This window comes from Nycticebus coucang, chromosome 20 (genome assembly GCF_027406575.1).
Source record: "Nycticebus coucang isolate mNycCou1 chromosome 20, mNycCou1.pri, whole genome shotgun sequence".
Taxonomy (NCBI): domain Eukaryota; kingdom Metazoa; phylum Chordata; class Mammalia; order Primates; family Lorisidae; genus Nycticebus; species Nycticebus coucang.
The window spans coordinates 58,105,347-58,112,223 of record NC_069799.1 but is presented as its reverse complement, the minus strand read 5'-3'; positions in this window follow the sequence as shown (position 1 = coordinate 58,112,223).

The following is a 6,877-nucleotide window of genomic DNA, read 5'->3' as shown; positions in this document are numbered from 1 at the left end:
GTAGAGACTGCCAATTCACCACTGCTCTCATCTCGTGAGCTCTCGTGCTTGGTAGAGAGCTAAATCCCTCTCCATGCCCTTTCCACCAAGGTGTTCCATTATTGAGCTATACAGGTATTTCTTATAACTCTCACTCCTCCTAGCCATAGGCTATATGGGCTGCTACAGGGGACATTAGCTCATTTAATCCTCACACAATTCTCTAAGGTATAGAAGTCTACGTGGCCACTCTCAGTTTGCCAACAAAGAAACTGAGGCCCCGCATTGATATTATTCTGTGGTGGGTCATGGTTATACTCAGTGGACTGATGTGTAGGGAAACAGTGTTGGACACTCACCTCCCCTCTGGCTGGGCCAGCTGTAACTGCCCGGAAGCCCTCTCCCTCTCTCCTATGGAATGTTGCTGCTTGTCATTCAATGGAGAAAGCAGAGTCCTTCATTCCAAGACTTAGGATTTAGACCCAAATCAGCAAGAAGCAGCAAATTACCTGCCTTCTCCCTGTGATGGCCTCTCTTTGAAAAGAGGAATCTTAGAGACTAGAGGAGATGAACCAGTTTGCCAGGATTGCATAGGTAGCAGCTAGCGTGGCTGTTGTATAAACCTGACATTGTGACTGTAGAAACCTTGCACTCAGCTATGAGTAACCACCACCCCCACCCCCCAAAAATGGTCAAGATCCATTCAAAACACACTAAGTGTGAAACTCTCTCTCAACTGGAGCACCATCACCACTCGGGGGTGGGAGTCTCTTAGCTCTTGCCCTGCCCTGGCCAATGTGAGTCAGAGGCTACAGAGCTGAGAAGACAGCCACAAGGAATGAGAGGTTGGTTGCATGCAAAAGAGTTAATTAAATATAACACAGAGGGGATAATGGAGCCGGTTTTCTTAAGAAGGGAAGTACAAATACAGAGACAGGAAGGTTAGAATAACATGCAAAGTCAGCTTGTAATTGGAGGCAATGGTATCAATGCAGGCTTTCCAAAACATGTAGCTACAGATACAAATAATGTGTGTATGGACGTACAGGTGTGTACTTAGCTCGATCCACCGAGAGAGCATGGAATCGAAGACACCCTTGTAGCACTGAGCACTTTTGATGCCTAAAATATTGGTTTCTAAATACCATTCTCAACTACAAGAAACTAGAAGTTCTGGGAGAAATGACTGATTCTATGGCTGGGGCAAGGAAGATGCAAGATGAGGTTGGAACTTCTTATGTCAAAAAATAAGGAAGTTCTCCAAGAATGATGGAGACTGTTGTAAGTCAACAGAGGTCAGCTTAAAAGGTTCTCACTGGTCAAATCTGGGTCAGTGTGATCATCAAAGTAAATGATGCTGGTAATTACACTAAGTTGTAATCTATTCGATAAAACAGAAATCTGTGAATCCACACTAATTTAAATAAATAATAAAGAAATGCTCTACCTCATAGTAGAATGTCAGCTTATAATCGTAGAAGGCATGGTAGCATTATGTAATTATTTATCAGCAACCATAATAATTGGTCTAGGTAGGAAGCATCTGTTGGTGCCAAAATTAATGGATGAAGTTTTAATAAGCAGCTAGATATTTACAGTCTCAAACTATCTCCCCATAAAATACTTACTAACATCTTAATGGATGCTTATCAACACTTACCAATACTTAATGGTTATTAAAATCCCTTCAAAAAATACTTATTAATCAACTCTTGCATGGAGAAACATGACAGACACCAATGATGAAAGTTAACATCACCGGTAGTGGATTAAATCAACATCCTTGCCATTGGACACTAGGTGCTGAGACACACCATCATTTCTGTGATATTGCTGCAATATGCCTACATCTACTCATGAGGGCTTTCTTCAAAGTCAGTGAGCTGTACTTCCAAAACGTCAAGGCCACAAAAGGAAAGACTGAATAATTTTTCCAGATTGAAGATGATGATAGAGACATAACTCCAAGACACAACCCTGAATTGGATCTGGACTTTTAGAGACTGTTACTGGGATAATCGATGTATTCTGAGTGAGGAATCTTTAGATTACAAGGTAGGATGGCATCAACATTAATTTCCTGATTTTGATGGGTCTCCAGTAGCTCTGTAAGGAGCGTCCTTGCTTAAATATATATATATATACACACTAAAAGCTATGTAGAGGAGCATCATGCCTTTTGCGACTTTTTCTCAAATGGTTGAGAGGAAAGATGCATATAAATGGAAAAAAGCTAAGGAAAATAGGTGAACTGATAACAACTGGTGAATCGGGGAAGGACATACATCTATGTACTTTCATTGAAACTGCAAATTTTCTATAGGTAAAATTATTATTATTATTTTTTTTTGAGCCAGAGTCTCACTCTGTTGCCCAGACTAGAGTGCCGTGGAATCAGCCTAGCTTACAGCAACCTCAAACTCCTGGGTTCAAGTTACCAAGGGTAACGGACTACGTCATCAATTCAACATCACTCTTTGGGGAGGAAAAAAAATTCATTGGTGTTAACTGTGATGATTAGTAAAAGCATGTAAGTGGCCTTTTATTTTTTCGATAGGGTCATTTACTTATGAATGCCCACGTTTAATTGATGTTTAAAATAAGCTTCTATTTTTTTTTTTTTTTTTGGCTGGGGCTAGGTTTGAACCTGCCACCTCTGGCATATGGGACCGGCACCCTACTCCTTGAGCCACAGGCGCCTAAAATAAGCTTCTAAACAAAGACATCTACATGCATAGATACTTGTTGATTTTCCCAAGCAGTACTATTATATTGAACATTTTCCCTCTCTCTAGATGAGTGATACATCATTTAGGATGTGTGCAAGTATGGGTTAGGTCAGCGGTTCTCAACGTGTGGGTCATGACCCACAGGAACTGTATTAAAGGGTTGCGGCATTAGGAAGGTTGAGAACCACTGGGTTAGGTGAAAATAAACAATACAACTATGAAAACATCAACTCATATTTTCTAACCATTTAAATGCGTGAAAAAGAACTCTTCAAAAGAGAACCATAGAGTATCACCTTCTAGTGTATTCTACTTTTTGCCTAATAGAAAAAGGAAGATATGGGAAAATTACTAATCATGAAGCTAGCTCCAAAGAAGCACAGCTCACAAAATGCTTTTCTTTAGATTATTTAGTTTCAAGAATTTTAATAGGCATTTTTGAAGACATCTGCTGAGCAAATACCTCAGGTGTTTCCAGAGAACTGATCTACATGATTATAATAAAAAAGACCATGAAGACGGTCATCAGTCTTTGTGTTGCTGGACAAAACACTTGTCCTAAATTCTCCTGCATCTCACGTGCTGAAGAGCATCATGGAGGTGCGTAGAACTAAAGAATGTTCCAGAAATACCCAGTAGCCCCAAATAAAAGAAAGAGCCGGACACGGATCACAGCTGCCATTCCAGAACACATTATATTTACTATTTATTAAATTCTAATCACCTTAGGGCATTTTTATGTGACTATTTCTTCAATCCTTTTAAGGACTCAAAAGCTTGAAGTGTGAATACGATTGCTTCCCAAAGATCATTTAAAGTCCTACTATCCAAACCAAGAATCCCACACACTCAATCCTAATATGAAGCCAGAAGATGACGTACTACACAGCCACGCGAGAGAAAAACTCAAATCAGTTCAAGGTGAGGGCAGGGAAAGGAGGGCGCGGAGAGACAGGGGTGCTTCCACTTACTGGGCACAGTGTTAGGGTGTATGGCACTCCTCTTGGGGTGGGACACAATTATAAGTGGGACTTTACCTAACAAATGCAAACACTGTAATCTAATTCTTTGTGCCCCCAATTAACCTGAAAAAATAAAAAATAAAGTCCTGCTCTCCAAATCGTCAAACTATCACCCCTGAATTTCTCAGACAAAAATTACATCCAATCCAGAAGTCAAGTGGCCCGAATTCATCTCCTGGGCAATTTACTAAAAATATTCATTTCAGCCTCACTTCCTTGTCTGTAAAATGGGCTAGTATTCATCATGCCTTTGAGCAGAAGGCTGTGAGAATTAACTTTTTGTTTTTAATTTTGTATAAGGGTATTTACATTATTTAATTTTATCATTTTTTTAAGTTTCAGGTTAATGGGAGAGTACAAACAACCAAGTCACCATATTTGAATCTGTTAGGTAGAGTCCCTCTTGTAGTTATGTCCTGCACCCAAAAGGTGTGCCACACACCCCTCCATTGTGCCCATTCAGTGGGAGATGAAGTTTTTAAAAGAAAAGGATAATTCAGATTCAACCAATATCTACCGAGGTATCTACTCTGTGCTAGCCACTCTATTATGTATTTTCTTTATCCTTTTCCCTTTAATCCTCACAATAATCGTACTAGACAGACATTATTAACTGCACTGTATGATGAAACACCAAGGGCCAGAAAAATTGAATGTCTCTTTGCCTCAGATAACACAACTAACCATAGGCGAAGTAGGATTCCAATCCCAATTCAGTCCTCTGTCTTATTATTTCTACTTCTGTCTTTGTAGAGTCAAGCTGCTACTACAATAATATTTTCTAATTGAATAAAACTGTTAGAAATCACCAAGTTGTAAATTAGAGAAAGCAGACTGCAAGGTCATTTTCAAAGTCTGAGTCAGTAAGTACTTACTGTCCAAGGCCAAGGTACTGTGTCACTGTGAACTTTCTGGCGAGGCAAAAAACTTATAGTGCATACAATGGGAAGAAGAAAACTCCAGATTCCTTTCTGAAAGAAATAAGGAACCTCTCATTAATTTACGACTGAAGAATAGAGATTTATAAGAAAATATTTAGCTGACGGAGGAAGACTTTTAGAAGTGAGGGGAACATGTAAATTCACAGACCATTCACATATATTCTTGGATATTATCCAGCAAGGAAGCAAGTTGAACTTACTCAGCCCAAGATCCCTCAGAATGTATTTATAGCTGTTCCGTCACTAAGGAGCCAACATTTGATCTGTTCTTTCCAAAATGGGTTTTAAAAAATTTAAAAGGAAAAAAAGGCAAGAGCCCTGTACACAATGTCTCCTGCAGCCAGTTATAAACATTGCAGGCAGAGACCACTAGTTGCAAAGTTTGAACAAGGCAGACTTTTAATCTGAGCAGAGAGAAGGCTTGAGAGAAGATAGAGGGTGTAGAAACGAGAAATAGCTGCTTCAGCATTTGTAACCTGGAGAAAAAAAAAACCCCACAGCTGATGCACCTGCGTGAGGAAGGCAGCCAGCACGGTGAGTGCTGGGTGTTTCCTGCTTAACCTGCTCTGGGCTCTGGGAAGACAAGAGGCCAAAAGAAAAAGCAAGACGCCTTGAATCCTGCTTTGTTTGTTTTTTTGAGGCCCCAGGTGCTTTCCAATTTCTAGAACTCTATGGAAGATAGGTGGTACAGGTTTTGTAAAAGCCAGCCCCAAACCTCAATTAGTGATTGATCACACCTAGGTTGAAGTCACCGCAAAACTTCAGTTCCACCATCTCTAACCCAACAGTTTGATATCCCTAAAACTCTGAAATCAAAACATCTTTTATGTGACTCATTTACATAACCTGAATTCTTCTGGTGACAAAATGTGACCTGGATTTATGGGAGGGTGTTCCAGGATGCTGCCCCAAGACCCTGGGGGCAGGGAGGGGGTTGTGTAATATTAGCATGTATTCTGTACTGACATTCTCAAATCTGAGAAATTACTAATTCCGAGAACGGGTAAGGATTTGGGTAATAGATTGCGGGCCTAGATTCTGTCCCTATGTGCTCTTTCTCTTTATTTGTTCTTAATGTGGGTTAATCCATCCATTACTCAGTATAGACAACAAATTCATAGTACACATATCTTAATAAGCAAGTGCATGTTCACCGAGAACATGGCAGTTGCCAACTGTGTACTTTAGCTCACAAGGTCAACCATCAAACTTGGTGAGATCAGAACTGCACAAGCTTTGTGCGCTGAGTCACCCCCACCCTAGGAGACAGCTGTCAGAATTGTATGCAGAGGGCCTAGGATAGAGTTTCTCAAACTGTGGCTCCACATTAAAATCACCTGGGAACCTTTAAAAAACACTGATGCCTGGGACTATCTCTCCCCTACCTACCTCACTATAGTAATTGGCCTCAGGTGCAGCCTGGACAAAGAGATTTTTAAACATTGCCCAGGTGTCTTTGATACAGAGCCAAGTTGAGGGCCACAGAGCCAGGAGTTAAAAATCTATGCATAGCAGCCAAACTGGAGCCTGGGTTAAAAATGGAACCTACCACCAGGATGTGAACCAAAAAGACTAGAGTGGGTCCCTGTAAACTGCGGGGCTGCCATATTTACTCTGGACGCGTGCGGGGTCGGGGGGTGTTGTTGCTGTTATTGCTGTATTCAACTCTGTCGGGAACGTAACTGGGAGCGGTGCGAAAGTTATCAGAACAAAAATGGAGGCACACATGTTAAGAAATCTCAAGCATGGCTCAGCACCTGTAGCTCAGCAGCTAGGGTGCCAGCCACATACATGGGAACTGGTGGGTTCAAACCCAGTCCGGGCCTGCCAAACAACAATGACAACTACAAACAAGCAAACAAAAAAATAGCCAGGTGTTGTGGCAGGTGCCTGTAGCTACTGAGGTTGCTGAAGCAAGAGGATCACTTAAGCCCAAAACTTTGAGGTTGCTGTGAGCTATGACAATGCCTCTGCACTCTATTGTGAGCAATAGAGTGAAAGCTTGTCTCAAAAAAAAAAAAAAATTAAATAAGAAAAAGAAATGCAAGGGCCAGGCCCGGTGGCTCATGCCTGTAATCCTAGCACTTTGAGAGGCCAAGGCTGGTGTATTGCTTGAGCTCAGGAGTTCAAGACCAGACTGAGCAAGAGCAAGACCCCATCTCCAAAAAATAGCTGGGCATTGTGGCAGATGCCTGTAGTCCCAGCT